The 19,206-nt window shown below is 39.5% G+C and overlaps 1 pseudogene; it reads left to right on the plus strand.

The window, feature by feature from the left end:
* The first annotated feature begins 405 nt into the window (after positions 1–405).
* LOC132025492 (tigger transposable element-derived protein 1-like) lies at positions 406–9,048 on the plus strand (annotated as a pseudogene).
* Positions 9,049–19,206: the final 10,158 nt, after the last annotated feature.

The following is a 19,206-nucleotide window of genomic DNA, read 5'->3' on the forward strand; positions in this document are numbered from 1 at the left end:
AACAAGCAAAGAAACAAAAGTCTGAAATTTTGGAGAATAATACTATATTGAAAGCTACCTCAAAGATGTCATTATACAAAACCAAAGATTATTTCCATTTGGACACACATAATACAATCCCTTTGAATCCGATGTCAAGATAGAAGGATGGTAAAACTGGTAGCTTCCTCTGAAGCATTCCAATCCATATCTTTCCTGAACTCTTTCCTACAGGATCTCATGTTAACCTCTTAATTCCTTCTGTAGCTCGTCTACCAGGAAACAATGACATCTTCTCAAAGCAAACAAACAAACAAAAACAAAAAGTTGTTGTAATACAATGTATCCTATTTCTTTATTCCCTTCCTCTAAGAGGTCTAGAAGAGGTGATGGCAACCACAGTGGACAAAGAGAGAATGGAGTGAGATGCATGGTTTTGCAGTTAGGTATAAGGATGACCAATGGGTTCAGGCTGAAACTGCAGTAGAGGATTCTACTATAGACTTAGAAGGGATGGAAGAACCAGAGGATCTAAATGAAAACACTTTGAGGAAAAAGGCATCAAAAATATGGTAAGGAGTGCCCTGGAAAGTGTTTTCTTTATCTTAATTACGCGTCACTCTGAGATAGGGAAAAGGATATATGCAGTGATTGTTACCTTGTTGGGAACAGGTGCTAAATGAATGACGGCAGTTAAGTGACTAAGTTTAACGAAATAATTACTGTAAAGCAAGAACTAAAATTTCTGTTCATTGACCCTAACAGGTAATTATTTGAAGACCTATGGCAAATAAGAGGGTAGAGCAAACTAGGGGGGAGGAGATAAATGTACACTATCCTTAATTTAATAGGCCCTCAGGGGAAAATTTCCCGACATGGGAAAATGCATCTTGATCATTTCCTTTTCTAGTAAATGGGGAAATGACTCAGAATCAGCAATTGTTTTACTCAGCCATGCTAATCAATATAAAAGGTAACTCAGGTAAACCAAAGAAAGAAAGGGAGACAAGAGTCAGAGGTGAGGGTGAGAGGTGCTGGGAAAGAGATGAGAGGATAACAGGCCTTACAGGTCTTGCCTTCACTAAACTATAGTCAACTTAAAAATGACCATCTCCACAGACGTGTGATAACTTGAAGAATTAGATTCAAATGAACCTAATTTTGTGAACTGGACCTAAAAGTTTGATATTGGAACACCAATTTCAGGTAATGCAGAGGTTTTCAAGCTTTCTAGGTTCACAATGCCCTTAGTATCTCAGCAATTTCTGAAACCCTCCCCAGCTAGGCCAAAAGAAATATCTAAGAGTTGGATCCAAACAACTTACTAAATTTCTGGGTCCTAAAGCTTAACAGCTATTTAAAATCTAATACATATAATTTGAAAGGTAAAAGTAGTATCTTTATTTCAATTTAATCTATCATTATGAGATTGATGAGTCTGGTGGGTATTATTCAACTTCTCCACACTTGGAATCACAATGGACGCTAACATCTACATTTTTTTTTCACATTAATTTTCATGTGGTACTTGCTTTTTATTACAGAAACCACTAAATCACAGCTCCACAAAGATAGAGTGTCATGGAAAGGAATATAGCATAATCTAACATGGAACTGTGAACTACCTTAAGCTAGTGGTTCGTGTGGTATCTATAGATGCTCCTATATTTCCTTCCAAAATTTACAATATCTTGTCATGCTCCTTATGAACAATTTGTGGTGCTCCATGGTACCATGGGACAGTTTGAGAACCATGGCAAAAAATAATTTTTAGACATATATGAGAAAAATCAATTGAAGAAACAGTATTTTATACCTAAGAAACAGCATAAATAAAAATTTAGAAGGTTAAAAATTCATGGTATGTTTGAAGAATGTCAAGTAATTAACAAAAAGCACAAAGATGTATTTGATACCTACTCTGTGCCAGATGCTGTTTAGCAGTGGAGATGCTAAGTGAACAGGGCTGATTTATCACTGCCTTCATGGAAAAAGAAGATATAAATAAATAAACAAGTAAATGTGGAATAAAGGTAATGCTGGAAGAAAAAAATGAGAGTGAGTGGGAAGGGAAGGGGGGTGGAGGGAGTCAGGGAGGAGGGCAGAGGGAAGGAGGGAGGGAGGAAGGGGCGAAGGAAGGCAGGCATCCAAATCGGAAAGGAAGTAAAATTGTCTATATTTAAAATAAAATGATCTTATATATAGAAAACCTTCAGGGCTTCATTAAAAAAAAAATTTAGAATAAATGAATTCAGTAAAGGTGCACGATACAAAATCAATATAAAAAAATCCAGTTGAGGGACGCCTGGGTGGCTCAGTTGGTTAAGCAGCTGCCTTCGGCTCAGGTCATGATCCCAGTGTCCTGGGATCGAGTCCCGCATCGGGCTCATTGCTCCGCAGGGAGCCCGCTTCTCCCTCTGCCTCTGCCTGCCACTCTGTCTGCTTGTGCTCGCTCTCACTCTCTCTCTCTTACAAATAAATAAATAAAATCTTTAAAAAAAAAAAAAAATCCAGTTGAGCTTCTAAACACTAACAACAAACCACCTGAAAAAAACAATTAGGAACACAATCCTATCCACAATAGCACCAAAAGTGAATAAAATATTCAAGAATAAGCTTAAAGAGATAAAAGGTTTGTATACTGAAAACTATAAAATTTTTATCAATGAAATTAAACAAGTCATAAATAAATGGAAAGACATTCCATGTTCATGGATTGGAAGACGTAATATTGTTAAAATGTCCATACTACTTAAACAATCCACACATTCAGTGCAATCCCTATCAAAATCCCAATGGTATTTTTTTACAGAAAGAGAAAAAAAATCCTAAAATTCATATGAACCACAAATATCATAAATAGAATACCATTCCACCTTTAAAAAGAAAGAAATTCTATGACATATGACAACATGGATAAACCTTGAGTATGTTAAGTGAAATAAGCCAATCCTAGAAAGGCAAATACTGCATGATTCCATTTACATGAGATATCTAAAATAGTCAAAGTCATAAGATCAAAGAGTAGAATTGTAGCTGCCAGGAACTGGGGGGGGGGGGGGGGGAGAAGTGGGGAGTTATTAATCAGTGGCCATAAACTTTCAATCAAACAAGATAAATAAGTCCTGGAAATCTATGTACAACACCGTACTTATATAACTTTATACAATTAAAAAAATGAGTTAAGAAGGTAAATGTCATTTCAATATTCTTTCAATAAAACAAGATTTTTTTAAATAAGTAAAATACAATCTTTGATATAAATTGATATACTTATGTGAGAAACATGGTTTTACTTATAACATCCCTGTTCTTAATAGTCACCACCCATGCCACTAGAAACTTTCCATTCTTTAACTTTCTCCAAAGGTAAAACGTGTGTTGTATTCCTTGGCTTCTCTCTCTTTCCTATCTTTTCTGATGGACACCATTTCCAAATTCCTTCCACTTCATATGCAGAGAGGTTTAGTTCTGGTCTGTTTCAGGGACTTGTGAACCATTCCCTTGGAGACTGATCTCCCCCAGACACAAGAAGCCTATCATTACATTAACCTAAACAGAAACAGTTTCATCCCTACAATGAATTCTGGGGTCAGCTGTTGAAATCTTACCTTTCAACTTACCTTAGTGTGTGTAGGTGAGTTTGAGTAGGTGTGTACATGGTGTATGCACGTGTGTATCACAGAGAGAGAGAGGGACGGAGAGAGAAGAGAAGGAGAGGGACAGAGGAGAGACCTAATTGTAGCTGGACTAGAGAACATAAAAAGCAAAGAGTCTTGAGAGAGAAGCCAGTTTAATTCTAGATATGTTAAGTCTGATGTGCCTGTGGCCTAGGAGGTAGAAATGAACAGCAGACGGCTGAAAATTTAAGGCCTAGAATTTATTCTAAGTGCATTGTTAAATGCAGTTAGAGCAACCATGTCATATCAGAGAGAATTTTAACAGTTAGAATTATTTTGTCAGTATGAAAATAGTGATTTGTGTTCTCTATTTTTTATAATCTTACCATCACTTTCCCAAGGAAAACAATGTGAAACGTAAATTCTAAAACTGATCATCCTACCATTCTGCAGTGTCTAAAATTTGAAAACCATCCTGTAACAGGTGTGACCAGTGAAATGTTATCTTCCTCTTCCCTGTTCACAGAGACCAGCATCCTTCTGACAGCAGGGGTCCCTCTAGGTAGCCTGCAGCTCTAATGCACCTGCTGGCTCCTTGCCACTCCTGAGGGTTGTTCCTCACCAATATTTACACGCCATGAGTTCACCAAACTACTATTTCAGTTGGTCAGATCACCGACATTGATTGAAAGACTTCAAAATTTCTCCTGTTTGTGGACGGCGCATTCCTGCCCGGCCTCACCAAGAAGGAAAGTGCTCCATCCGAACTTCCACGTCCTGAGGAAGTGCTCCGGAAAGAACTCCCACCTGTCTTTGCACCCTGTTATTTACACTGAGATAAAAGCATGTGAGTTCAGGTGAGTTCCACTATGCAGGACAGATAGAGAAAATAGACCACTACTGGTGAAATAATAAAAGCATAACTTCTTTAGGACTCATTTCCTTATTCTTCCTTATGAACTATTGCTATTCCTTATTCTCAATTTGGGCATTTCCAGCTGGAATCTGCATTTTAGAAGGAAAGTAAAAAGACTCTGTTCTTGTGCACACTACCTGCTTGTCCCTGTACTGTGACAGGTTTTTCCATGAGTGATAAGTGCGTGAGTTCCGCCTGCTCTGGATCAACAGCCTAATGGCTCACGTGGTGCCCGGATGCATCAGTTAGTACAAGGGTGAGCAGCCCAGCTGTCAGCAGTCACAGAACCTTCGGAAGATTGTTCCTCCCTATGATTCCTAGGCTGTGGGATGATTAGCCTGCCCTCAAAACTAATCCATTTCATTTTCTTAGTTCAAAAAATTTCATATTTCCTCTCTCATTTCAGGATTACTCTCATAGTTTAAGAGAGTAAAAGCAGATAAATGTTCCACCCAACCAAATCCTGCCCATTTCTCTGGGCCAGTAACCTCTCCCTTTTGGTGCCCCAGGTCCCACTCCCCTCATCAGTTTATTGCTTCTCCACTCTCAGAAGCACCAACTAGCTACATGGCCCCCTGGTAGTTGATCACAGCAGTAAGAATAATTTCTTCTGTGACCAGTTTAATTGAGGAATCTCACCACATTGGGGTATATGTTTAAGACTTTATTCTTTCTACCTTTCAACTTCCTGCCCAAGTACCAAACTCAAATAGGTATCTCAGTCTGCTTCTATAACTTTTCACTTTTTTAAGTACTGACTATTGCAGTTTAGTTACTGAGACTTAGTACTGATCGTTCTAAAACTTTAATCTCATATCTGAATTAATTTGACTTCAAATCCCCTCCTCCTTCACCTCACCTATGGAGGATTGAATCCGGAGTGGAGTGGGAAAGAGTATACAAATGATCTGCTCAAGGTCCTGGAGGGCTCAGTCAGTTAAACGTCTGCCTTCAGCTCAGGTCATGAGCCCAGGTTGCTGAGACCGAGCCCCACATTGGGCTCCCTCCTCAGCGAGGGGTCTGCTTCTCCCTCTGCCCCTCCCCCTGCTTGTGATCTCTGTCTCTCTGTCTCTCTCTCTCTCTCAAATAAATAAATAAAATCTTAAAAAAAAAAAAAAAAAGAATGATCTGCTCTTTCCAACTCCTTTCTTTCTCATGTGTATTACTCTGGTGTTGGGGAGGTGAGGAGGAAAAACCATTTTCTTTCATGGTCAGTTGACTGTTTTTCTTTATTGGTCATGAGTAACCTTATGTCAGTGAGGGTTAGCAGTTCTCATTCTGGTGATAATTACCACTGACCAGGATCATCATCTCCAGACTTCTGTAGATAAATGGAAGCCCCCCAAAACCGTGCCAACTTAGTGTGCAATCCCATACAATCAGTGGACCCTTGCAAGATTCACTACATTTTCAGGCTGTCTCTACCAACAAACTGCCCCATGCCACATTCCTCTAGCATTTGAACCACATTGCCTCACCTTGTGTTGGTCCTTGTGAACTTGGTCTCATCCATTCCTTATTAACCCAATTCTGGGGCTGTAGAGCAGGTAGGCTCTGTAATCTGCATCACTTAAAACTAGGAATTTGAAAGGGTAATTTCAGCCTGACCATGCTATTTTTTCTAAAATTCTGGGACCACATGAATGAGTCAACAAACCTGCTAGCTAAGGGGACATCCAACTTTATAGTATAAAAGTTTTGTAAAAAGACTAATGCCCCCCCACCAAAGGAAGTTCAGATCTTTATCTTTTATGATCATGTTACTCTTCAGGATAAAAGAGACTTAGCAGATGTGATGATGTTAAAGATTTTGAGATGAGAAGCTTATCCTGAATCATCAGACTAGATCCAGTGTAATCACAAGGACTCCTGTAAGGTGGAGGCAAGAAAGTCAAAGCTGTGAGAGGAGATGAGGCAATGAAAGCAGGGGCCAGAGTTATACACTCTGAGGTTGGAAGAAGGAGCAGAACTCAAGGAAGGAAAGCACCCTCTACATTCTGGAGAGGTAAGGAATGGAAAAGAAAAGAAGAAGATAAATTCTCCTCTAAATACTCAAGGAGGAGTATAGTTCTTCTGACCTCTTAATTTTAGTCTCTAAGATCTGTTTTGGACTTCTGACCTCTGGAACTATAAGATGATGCGTTTGTATTGTTTTAAGACACAGAGTTGGTGGTAATTTGTCACAGCAGCAATAGGAAACTCATACAGATGTCAATAGCACCTTCTTTCTATACTCACAAAATTAACAAGTCAACTTAAGTTGTCTGCCAACCAAGGATCTTCCTAACCAGGGTGTAAGAGGGACAGATAGCTTCTCTTTAAGAACATTTCCCTCCTCACAAAAGATGCTCTCCCCTAATTCCCAAGCACCTTCTATATCCTTGGTCAGAGCCTCCTTAACGCCTAGTGCAGAGATGACATCTCAGTCAAGATCTTGTTCTTTCTCAAGCTGAATTTTAAAAGTTCCTAACTTTGTTCCTAACAGGGCCCTAATTCAACTGTATTCTCTGTTTCTCAACAGGTAAGGCATAGCATCCTGTTAGACTCTTTCCACTTAAACCCACAACTCAGGCATTTTTTTAAAGAGGGTAAGACACGTCATCACATTTACTTGTCACCAAAACTAGTGGTGGGCTAACTTTAAAGCAAAATCTAGAAATGATCAAGCTTAGTGAGGAAGACATGTCAAAAGCCAAGACAGGTGGAAAGCTAGACCTTTTGCACTGGTCAATCAAGTTGTGAGTACAAAGAAAAAGGTCTTGAAAGAAACTAAAGGTACTATGCCCATGAACATATGAATGTTAAGAAAACAAAACAGCCTTATTGCTGATAGAGAGAAAGTTAGAGTCATCTGGATAGATCAAAGCACCCACAACATTCCCTTAAACTAAGACCTAATCTAGAGCCAGGCCCTAACTCTCTTCATTTCTGTGAAGATTGAGAGAGGCCAGGAAGCTGCAGAAGAAAAGTTTGAAGCTGAGAAAGGATGGTTCATGAGGTTTAAAGAAAGAAGCCATCTCCATAACAGAAGAGTGCAAAGTGAAATAGCACGTGCTAATGGAGAAGCTGCAGCAAGTTCTCCAGAAGATCCACCTGAGATCATTCATGAAGGTGGCTACACTGAACAACAGATTGCCACTGTAGATGAAAAAACTTTCTATTAGAAGATGACACCATCTAGGACTTTAATCACTAGAAAGGTGAAGTCAGTGCCTGGCTTCAAAGCTTCAGACTACGGGCTGACTCTCCTTGTTAGGGGGAAAATAACAGTGACTTTAAGTTGAAGTCTGTTTATTGATCATTCTCAAAATCCTAGGGCTCTTAGAATTATGCTAAAATCTATTCTGCCGGGGCGCCTGGGTGGCTCAGTGGGTTAAGCCGCTGCCTTCGGCTCAGGTCATGATCTCAGGGTCCTGGGATCGAGTCCCGCATCGGGCTCTCTGCTCAGCAGGGGGCCTGCTTCCCTTCCTCTCTCTGTGATCTCTTCCCTTCCTCTCTCCTACTGTGATCTCTCTCTGTCAAATAAATAAACAAAATCTTTAAAAAAAAAAAAAATCTATTCAGCCTGTGCTCTATGAGACAAGAAAGTCCAGATAACAACATGTCTGTCTCCAACATGGTTTATTGTATATTCTAAGCTGTTGAGACTTACTGCTTAGAAAAAAAGACCTTTCTCAAAATATTACTGTTTACAATGCCCCTGGTCACCCAAGAGCTCTGATGGGTACAGAAAATGAAATTAATGTTGTTCTCATGCCTGCTAACATAAGCTCTATTCTGCAGCCCATGGACCAGGAGTAATTTCAACATTCAAGTCTTATTATTTAAGAAATACATTCCATAAGGCTATAGCTGCCAAAGATAGTGACCTCTCTGATGGAATATGGGCAAAGACAATTGAAAACCCTCAGAAAAGATTCACCATTCTAGATACCATTAAGAACACCTATGACTCACAGGTAGAGATCAAAATGTCAATATTAACAGGAGCTTGAAAAATATTGATTCTATCCCTCCTGGATAACTTTGAGGAGTTCAAGACTTCAGTGGAGGAAGTAACTGCAGATGTGGCAGAAGTAGCAAGAAAATTAAAATCAGAAATGGACCCTGAAGATGTGATTGAATTGTTATAGTCTCATGGTACAATTTTAACAGATGAGGAGTTGCTTCTCACAGATGAGCAAAGAAAGTGATTTCTTGAGGTTGGAATCTATCCCTGATGAAGATACTGTTAATATCGTTGAAGTAACAGCAAAGGATTTAGAATATTCCGTAAGCTTGTTTGATAAAGCAGCAGCAGGACTTGAGAGGACTGACTCCAGTTTTGAAAGAAGTTCTGGGAGTAAAATGCTATCAAATAGCATCACGTGCTACAGAGAAATTGTCCGTGAAAGGAAGACTCAATCGTCACTGTCTCATTTTAAGAAATTGTCACAGCCATCCTGACCTTCAGCAACCACCACCCTTATCCATCAGCAGCCATCAATATTGAGATGAGACCCTTCACCAGGGAAAAGGATAGGACACATTTAAAGCTCAGATGGTGGTTAGCATTTGTTAGTCATGAAGTATTTTTTAATTAGGGTAAGTACATTATCTTTTAGACAGAATGCCGTTGTATACTTCGTAGAGTATAGTGTACGAAACTTTCATATGCCTTGGGAAACGAAAAAATGCATTTTACTTGCTTTATCGTGATATTCACTTTATTGCAGTGGTCTGGAAGCAAACCCACAGCATCTCTGAGGTATGTCTATACCAAGTAAATTCCAATAGTACTCTTGTGCCAGGAGGCCCATTGTATGATATACATGCTCATTTCACATGTGTGTACTTGTCTGCCCTACAAATTGTGGGAAACTTATGGACCACAAAAATTATACCCTGAACTATTCTCATACCCTCCTTAGTATGTGAGAGCTTAATAAAGTAGGGATTCTATGCAAATTTTTGACTGAATGAAATCCAAAGAAATTCCGGTCAGAAAAAATGAAAATACAATGACATTTCCCTGAGGTGATAGTCTCTCTCTTGCAAGATACAAAGATACATTACTGATATATTTTAATTTGAGCTCATAATTTTCCTTTGCTTTATTATCTCCACTTTACGGATATTAAGCCCAGAAATAAATTAAATCTTGCCTAATAAAGGGTTGTTTTTGTATTGTATATTCTTCACATATAATTTAAATCAGTCAAGCAATAGAGAAAATATTGGAACTCTCAAATGAAGAGTACATGAATTTAGATTTATTATCACAGCACTTAGGGGCCACTTTCCTATGAAGATTAGATTTTAAGAGCTTTGTCATGCACTTTAACGTTCCCAATTAGATGCCTATCTGACCTCCAGTGTTTCTGGCTGTTAAATCAGAGGGCTTCCTCTTCAACCATAAAAAAGAATGAGATCTTGCCATTTGCAACAGCACTGAGGGACCTAGAGGACATCATGCTAAGTGAAATAAGTCAGGCAGAGAAAGACAAATACCATATGATTCCACTTCTTTGTGGAATCTAAAAGCAAAACAAATGAACAAACAAAACAAAAAGAATCAGACCCGTAGACACAGGAAACAAACTGGTGTTTGCCAGAGGGTGGAGGGACTGGGGACCGGCCAATTAGATGAAGGGGGTTCAGAGCTATAAACTTCCAGTTATAAAATATGGTTGACTCTTGAACAATATGGGAATTAGGAGCTCTGATTCCCCCCCCCCCATGTAGTCAAAAATCTGCTGAAATTTTTGAGTCCCCTTAAACTTAACTACTCACAACCTACTGCTGACCAGAAGGCTTACTGATAACATAAACAGTCAACACGTACTTTGTATGTTATATGGATTATATACTGTATTCTTATAATAAAGGAAGCTAAAGAAAAAAAAAATGTTAGGGGCACCCGAGTGGATCAGTCCGTTCAGCGTCTGCCTTTAGCTGAGGTCATGATCCCAGGGTCTAGATTCAAGCCTCGAATCGGGCTTTCTGTTAAGCAGGGAACCTGCTCCTCCCTCTCCCTCTTCCTGGTGCTGCCCCTGCTTGTGTTCTCTCTCTCTCTCTTCCTCTTTCGCTCTGTCAAATAGACAAATAAAAAAAAAAATCTTAAATAAAAGAAAATGCTGTTAAAAAAAATCACAAGGAACAGGAAATACATTTACAGCACTGTACTTTATTTATAAAAAAAAAATTCATGTATTCATGGACTTGTGCAGTCCAAACCTGTGTTGTTCAAAGGTCAACAGTAAGTAAGTCTTATACATCATAGGGAATAGAGTCAATAATATAATAATTTTGTATGGTGATAGACGGTAACTAGACTTACTGTGGGGATCATTTTGTAATGTATAGAAAGATTGAACCACTAAGATATACACCTGAATCTAATGCAATTTGTGTATTTATATGTCAATAAAAAATTAATAATTAGATAGGTATAGATGCCCTCAAAGATATTTTCTGCCTATCCCCTTCATTTAGTTATCCACTTGAAAGTCCTTAACAAGTAGTTACAACTGCAAAAAAAAAAAAAAAAAAAAAAAAAAAATCCTATGGCTGCCAAATAAACAGGAATAAAAATGAGCTGCAATCTAACTATTTACTGGAAGGAGAACCCTAAACTCACAATCAGTCAATATTTATCGGAAGCTTAGTTGCTAGGAATATTTACAGAGGGTTTCCTGAAAGGTATGTAATAGAGTCCAACTCATTCTTCATTGAAGCAATCTTTTTGATTATAGTAAAATCTTAGATGTTTAGATAAAGAGATGAAAATGAGTATAGGGTATCATACTATATAGTCTGTTACTACATTATACTTTATTATATGAATAAATATTTTTATTTTGTTTCATTTGCCTAATAAAATAAAAGCTCCTACTATTGTTAACTGATAAATTCTAGAGGGCAGCTGCAAAAGCTACTCTTGTAATGGACCTGAATTACTGAACTTTCACAGAACCAAGTAAGTGACCCTTCGTGGGACTAAAAAGTCTAATCGGCCCATCCCCAACAGGTGGCATAAGGAATCACTTGCATATGTGTCACTTTGGGCTAAGTAAATACACAAGAGGCTCTTTCAGTCTCTTTTACTTAAAAATAGGAAATTGCTATCTCATACCTTAAAGCATTGTTTCAAATTATTTCCAGGCATCTCGTCATTCCTTTTGCCTGTCCCATGCTGTATGTCACAAAGTCAAGTGTGATCTCAAAAAAGTGTATGTAACAAGAGAATTGATACTCTTTTAATATTTAACTAGGAAATAAATGTTTCTATGTTGATAAAACAATTTTAAAAAGAGCTTCTATAACAATATTGGAAATAATATATTTGAAGAGTTGATTGGAGGAAGATTTTAAGAGCAACGTTCATTGGTTCATTGAATCCATGTAAACATAATAATACCTACAACGTGCCAAACACCCTAACAGCCAATTCTTGCAGGGTTTTGCTTTTCCCAGATTTCATTGCTTTCTATTATACTTCTTGGTCCTTTGTCTTTGTTCTATAACTCTTTATCTTGTTTACTCATTTTTAATCTAATGGGCTTGCTTATTTTGAGAAATTTCAACTTTTTATTGAAGGAGAACACACATACAGAAACATGTACAACTTGTAAGAATACATATTTATGAATTTTCAAAAAGTGGATAAATCCAAGATGCCGGCACCCGAATCATGCAATAAAATCTCACCAACACCTCCAGGGCCCACCTCACCCCCCTTCCATTCACCAGCCTTTCTCCCTCCCAACCTCAACAAGAACAGATCAGTTTGGCCTATTTTTGTAGTTTATTTATAAATGGATCCACATTGTATGTACTCTTTTGCTTCATATGCTCAACACTCTATTGGGGAAATTCATCCAGCAGTGTTCTGGCAAAGTTTCAACAACTGGGTGATTGCAGGCTCCCAGCATGAAGTCACTGATCAGAGTCGGGAAGTGAGCTGGTTCAAGCCAACTCCTATTAATTAATTAATTAATTCATTCATCCATATTGTTGCAGATTCATTCTCATGTTTATAGCGCCGCCAACGTTCTGATATTGAATTGTATGTGCAAATGTATGTTATTCTCAAAAAGACTTAGATCTAAGAACTCTACATGGGAAGTGATTAGAGAGATGTCTTTTTCTCATTGCATTTTTCTTATATATACATGAAAGCAGATTCTAGAACATTTGGGAGGCTTATTTTCCAGGTATTTATAACCCAAATCCAACTGTGTAATGATCATAGGCCCTACCTCTCACTGGGCCATAAAATGCAGTCTCATATTAAACAATTAATTAAATATTTGACCTTTTAAAAGGTGCCTATTGAAGAGCTCTGACTCACCAATTTTTTTTATAATGGTGAGTGCTTTATATCCATTTTTACTGGATCTAGAATGAAGTCTATCCAATTTTTTAAGGGGAAAATTTTATTTCCTACAGATTATACCATTATTAGACATTATTACTCTAAATAAGAACAAATTTGTTTCTACTGGAAAAAAGTGTTTTGAAACAATTTATTCACAATCTTGCACAATGCTCTTTTTATGAAAGACTACTGAAGAAGTTTCTTTCTGGATTGTACTGATTGTGTCTGCCTCTTTTGGCACTGACCACCAAAATCTTTGGGACAAATCAGTGGACCACTTCTAGAAAAGTATCGGGACATGTTAGCATGCATTTTGTGTTCATACTTCAGTTCTGTCTCCATTTTCTCTTCCCTATTCTGATTTTCTTTTGTCCCATTTCATTTAGCAGTTATTTAATTTTTTTAATCTTGCATTGTCAATTAAATTAAGCCATCTATGTTATTTGCTTATTGCTTATGTAGCAAATCACCCAAAAGCTCAGCAGCTCAGAAAAACAAATATTTACTTTTTCACAGTTTCTGTGGGCCCCGAACCTGGGACCAGCTATGGTTCTGGCTCAGGATGGTCTTTCAGGACACCACAGTCCACGTGTCAACAGAAGCTGCAATCATCTGAGTCCAGCTGGAGCTGGAGATTCCACATGCAAGTTCATTCACACAGCTGTTGACTAGAGACCTTAGGCTCTTTCCAGGATGCCTACATGGCAGTTGGCTCTCCCCAAAAAAAGAGGAAGGGGGGAGGATAAGGCCAAGTCCAAAGCTCCAGTCTTTCATACCCATGTCTTGGAAAGGATGTGCCAATCTTCCATAGATGCTCTACCAGACCAACCTGGGTCAATGTAACAAAGAAGCACACAAGGGTATGACTATCAGGAGGTGGGGTCACTAGGACTGTCTTAGAAACTGGCTACTGCATCCTCCAAATATTCTCTGGAACAATGTAAATATGTGAAAGTGCTGAATATGGGGGTGGGGAAAGAGAAGTTTGAAATAACTTTACTGTAAGTGTAATTTATGTCCACTGTGATTTATCTTGTGGGGAAAAAAGTCCTTAAGGCAGCACAAACATGATCTTACAGTGGCGTGGGAATAAGGGATTATAAAAAGAAGAGGGATTGGGGGTTTTAAGTGGTCTTTGCAAGCTGAGGAAGTTGTTAGAAACAGAAAGAATACGAGTGAAAGTACCTTTATTATTTTATATCAGAAAAAGGTTACTGTTAGTATGTATTAACTAGTATGCTTTTGGTTTCAAGTGACAGAAAACTCCACTCAAATTGTCTTAAGGGAAGAAGTGTGATGATCCCTGTATACCGACCCATGTAAACGAACAGTTTTGGTGAGGGGTGGGGGTAAGTCTGGGTTCAAGTACAGCTGGACACAGGCTTCTTCCCTGCCCCACCACCTCTCCCTCTCAGATTATCACCTTCATTTAAGGACATCTGGGAAAGTGGGTCTCTGGCATTTTCATCTTCAGTAGTGAAGACAGACGTAGCCTCCTAATTTGAGGAGTTCCTCAACAGCAAGGAGCTGACAAAGTTACCGTGTAGGGACCACCCTAAATAACAACTTTGGAAGGCCTTCTGGTATGATGGGTAGCACTGGTGGTTGGATGTTTGGACCCCTTTCTCTCGTGCCTCTCTCCACAATCAGGATTGGAAAACTTCATCTCTTTCTCACTCTCCTATCTGCATAGGTGTGGCCAAAGAGGTAGCCAGTGAAGGATAGCTTCATGTTTCTAGAAGAGAGAAGAGGGAGTTGCAGACTTTCAGCTCTCCTCCAACCTCCCACCCATACATCACTGACACCACATGTGGAGCCATAGATCCCATTTTGTCCCCAGGAGACCAAAGATGTGAGACTGAAAGGTAGCAGAAGTAAAAAGGGCAGAGCTAGGGCCCTAGAGATGCTGGTGAGTAGCCAAACCAATACCACCAACCACCCACCCTCAGACTTCTTGTTGTGGGAGGCATTGAACATCTATTTGACCAAGCTATCTTTAAGACAGAGTTCATGTAACTTAAGGTCTAATATATATTTGGGCTAAAATGGATAGCGTCCCAGGATAGAAACCAAAAAGCCATCAAACTGACCTAAGGCAGCAGCATAGAGGTCTAGCATCTGGAAGGTAGTTTTCCTAAGGGGTAGGCTTTTCCACCACGAGCATCTCAGTATTCTGCCAGAAGCTGCTTGTCAAAGAACAACAACCGTGCTTGTGACCCAGAAAAAGGCAAAGAGGTCCCTGTATAATAGTCCTGGGAGCTGTGTTGGTACTGGAAATGCAGATTGGCTGAAAACAATTATGTGGCATCCATAGAGCTAAGAGAGCTTGCCTGAGAAATTACTCCCTGGTGATCTGGAAGAGAGGAATGGATTAAGGATAAGTGATTTGGATTGGCCTGTGATGTATCCTTTCATCATCTTCTCCCCAACCATATGCTCAGGCAATTACAACCCAGGGAAGTACTTATTACAGGGAAAGAATAAAAAAATCTGAAATGCTGGTGCCTTGGAGAAGGGCTGGCTCTCCAGATAACATGGAGCAAAGCCGAGCATGACTTAGCAAAGCAGTACAATTATAAAAACTAGGAAACTAAATTTTGTAAAGGCTGAGTGGTTACCACTTAAAACTCTGATATGACTGCATCAAAAAGAGCCTTCCCGGGGTGCCTGAGTGGCTCAGTGGGTTAAAGCCTCTGCCTTCAGCTCAGGTCATGATCCCAGGGTCCTGGGATCAGGCCTGGCATCAGGCTGTCTGCTCAGTGGAAAGCCTGCTTCCTCCTCTCCCTCTGCCTGCCTCTCTGCCTGCTTGTGATCTCTGTCTGTCAAATAAATAAATAAAATATTAAAAAAAAAAAAAAAGAGCCTTCCCTGAATCCTGAATGGTGAGCCTAATTTTAAAGAAAGGTGTGAGGACTTGATGAAGGACACAGGAAAAACAATAAAGATGGCTAGGTTTGGAAAATATTTCATTTTTAAAAGGTTAAAAGGATTGTGCCTGTTGTGGCCAGAAAAAGGAGACCATTTTTATGATTTTAATAATCATCACCAAGCTTGTGATGTGCTGTTACAACCCAATCAGAATGGTATTCAATTCTTTTCATCTCCCACGGGCGTCAGAACATAAGAGCCTTACTTGGGGTGTGTATCTGTTGTCCTTTTCCTTCTTTGGGAAAATTACTTTCTCCTTCCTTGAGGAGTGACTCAGCAAGATGTAATGAAAGCTGCTCTTCTTACCTCCGGGAGAGTTTCTAAGAAATTAGTCTGATGTTTCTAAGAAGTAGTTCTGCTTTCCTGTAGAGAGATGGTCCCTGTGTTTTATGAGCTTTGCATGATTGAGGATAAAAGTCTAAAGCGGAAGGGTGTGAAAACAACGAGGTGGCTAGAGAGAAAGTGTAGGTGATGGAAGTGTAACTGATACCCTGATTGACTGATCTCATAGGAGAACACAGGGCTGGAATACATGACCTGAAAGGGGCATCCACAAAGGTCCAAATGTCCCACAGACCTAACCTTAGCCCTACAGTGGCCGGAGGACAACATAACAGCGTCTCCCAGGCCTAGAACCACCTACCTGTTCCAAACGTCAGAACCCCCTAGTGGCCAGCCAACAGCCATCTGGTGAATGGGGCTGATAGTCCTCAGGTATGAGTCCACACACACACCAATCACTCAGCCTCCCCTCAAGATTTGTGCCTACCACACCCAGGGCCGAGGTCTACAGGGACTTACCAGATATGGTGGGAGCATCCCCCATGCATGGCTTTGAGGCTTTTTAGGGACGACTAAGATCTGGAAGCAAGGGGGAGAGAACACCCCTGAGATGAGCAAAAGAGGAACTCTTGCTAAAACTCAAACTATGAATTTAGGTAAAACGTAAAGAAATTCCTGACACTGAGCCCTAGTAAATATTAAAATATCACAGAGAGACATGCTACTCTCTTGGAAAGCCTTTAAAAACAGATCACAGGGGTTGGTTTAATCCTATCTCTTGCTCCTATATTCTAGATGGTATCTCCTAGGGGTTTTCCCCCACTCCTAATTCCTTATTTAAACCAAAGAAAAGGGACTATTATATTTTGCTTCCTTCAAAAAAAGATTTGAAATGACTTATGCGAGTATATATCAAATTACAAGACATAAGAACATATAGAAATTACAGTGAAAGAAATGTTTCAGTGGAAAAATTTTTCAGTGGAAAAATAAAGTTTTGGGTTTTCTTTTTTTCTTTCTTTTAAAGAGTAAGGAAATAGGTTGGCTTGGCTTTGCTAGGACAGCAAATCATGCCAGTGGATGTAGCTGGTCAATTTGTGGTGCTGAGTTCACTGCCATAGAGTAGGCTTGAGAAATTAGTGGATACAGGCAAACTATCAGCAGCTCTCTGGAGACAGCTTTCTCACCCTTCACCTGTCACTGATTAAATACTCAGAACTACAGTGCTCCAGAAGAACATGACTTCTCAAGGTGCCAAGACATAATTCTCCTGTTTGGTCTAAGAACTAATGAGGAAACCCAGAGGCTGGCGCCGCATGCCATGACGCCGGGGCCCCACTCAGCCAGTCCTGGCCACAGGTGGTGGTCTCATCGCTCACAAGGGTGCATCTTTTATCTTCTCACCTGTTTTCCTCTCTTTGTTTGGTTTCTGATCAATAGCCTGCCTTAACATGCAGGCACATTGAATCAGAGAACATTCTAGAATTCCTCTATTTTTTGTTAATAAGGAAAATGAATGTGCAATGAACCAGTAATAAGAAACTGAATTATATACTCATTAATTACTGAATTAATCAATCATAAAGGACAGGATTAAACTAGGAAGCTGAAGCTCAGGTCAGGACTTTGCCTCAGATCCTTTTCATCCCTCATTCCCTTTCTCCAGGTCACATCTGCAGCAGCCCCAGCAGTGAGCCAACCGCCATTGCTTCCCATTGCTTGCTCCGGTTACAGCAGTCTTACACACTTCCCTTCTCCTTTCTAATGGTCTTATCCCTGTCCCCTTCCTCAAGACGTGTTCCTTCCACTATCTCCCCTTCAAGTTCAAAGCCACTGGGCTTCATCTATTTACTGAATTCCAATAGCATTTGTCACTTCCTTACAATTTAATACTTCCTCAACTATTGTCCAGAATTTTTTTTTTAAGTTGTTTCATTTATATGTCTTCTTTTCCCGCACTCATCAGGGTTAGACCCCCATGGCCTGATGATGCCTGAGTGTTTTGATCAGGCTCATTTGACCAAGCCCAGCGGGCTTAGCACTTGGCTATGAACTGGATAAGAAAATAAATAAGAATCTTTTCAGGGGAAATGTGCTTTGGAAGCATGCACCGAAATCTGAAGTCACCTTCCTTCTTCCTGCCCACCCCTTCCCTTCTCTTTACTGTTGACAGTAAGTGCCTAATCTTTTTAATGCTACTGCTAAGTGGCTCAAATGGCAGCAAATGCATCAGTACTGAATTGCTGCTCCACTCTGTGGTCCTGAACACACTGGGAATGATGACAGAGGCTGAGGCTCTCACGCAGTTATTTTGTAAGCATATCTCCAATTTTGTCTGCACAGCCTCTGCCTCCAGGGGCCTTCCACCACTGAGAAAAATGCTTCCCTGCAGTTAGATGGCTCATCTCCTTTTGGTCAATGTCCCAGTCCTTTGGTTGTGGGTTTCTAACAATGTCATAGTAGCAGATCCTTCATATCTCAGTCTTTAGCAAGGGCTCTGCAATAAAAGAAGTTCACTAGCTATCTTAGATAGATATGAAAATAGGAGTTTTCTCAGAATGGGTAGCTTTTGAAAAAAAATGTGATAAAAGGGTATGAAAGATGAAGTCTTCTTTCAATGAATATTAGCTCATATTTAAAATAAAACCTGCTGGTAATTACTATTAGATGTATCATTTTGTCTCCTTCAGAAAATGTACATTTTTGATCCCCAAAGATTAGTTTCAGAGTGTTATGTGCTATGAAGCTTTTCAACCTTTGATTTTTTTCCCTGAGTCCCTAAGAGTCCCGGCTTATGTAATTAAAGGTTTATGTAAGTAAAGGTTTATACTAGGCCCCCTCTACTCCTCCAGGAAATACAGATTTCTGGGGATAATTTAGGAAAAAAGAACTATTGATAAAATTTCTGCTAAAAAAAAAAGTCATTTAAATGTGAACTCTGCTTATTGGATAGCTAGAGAAAACATGGTGACACTGGGTAGTCTTAGACAGCAAAAAGACATTTGGCTCCTGATTCTTAAGATGGGAACCCTTCAACTTTCTATAACTGTGGCTATAAATTTGTCTGCCTCCATAGCCAAGCTTTCTTTTTCCATTCTGCCTACTGGAAAGAAAGAAGGAAT

The sequence above is a fragment of the Mustela nigripes genome, chromosome 1 (assembly GCF_022355385.1).
Source record: "Mustela nigripes isolate SB6536 chromosome 1, MUSNIG.SB6536, whole genome shotgun sequence".
Taxonomy (NCBI): domain Eukaryota; kingdom Metazoa; phylum Chordata; class Mammalia; order Carnivora; family Mustelidae; genus Mustela; species Mustela nigripes.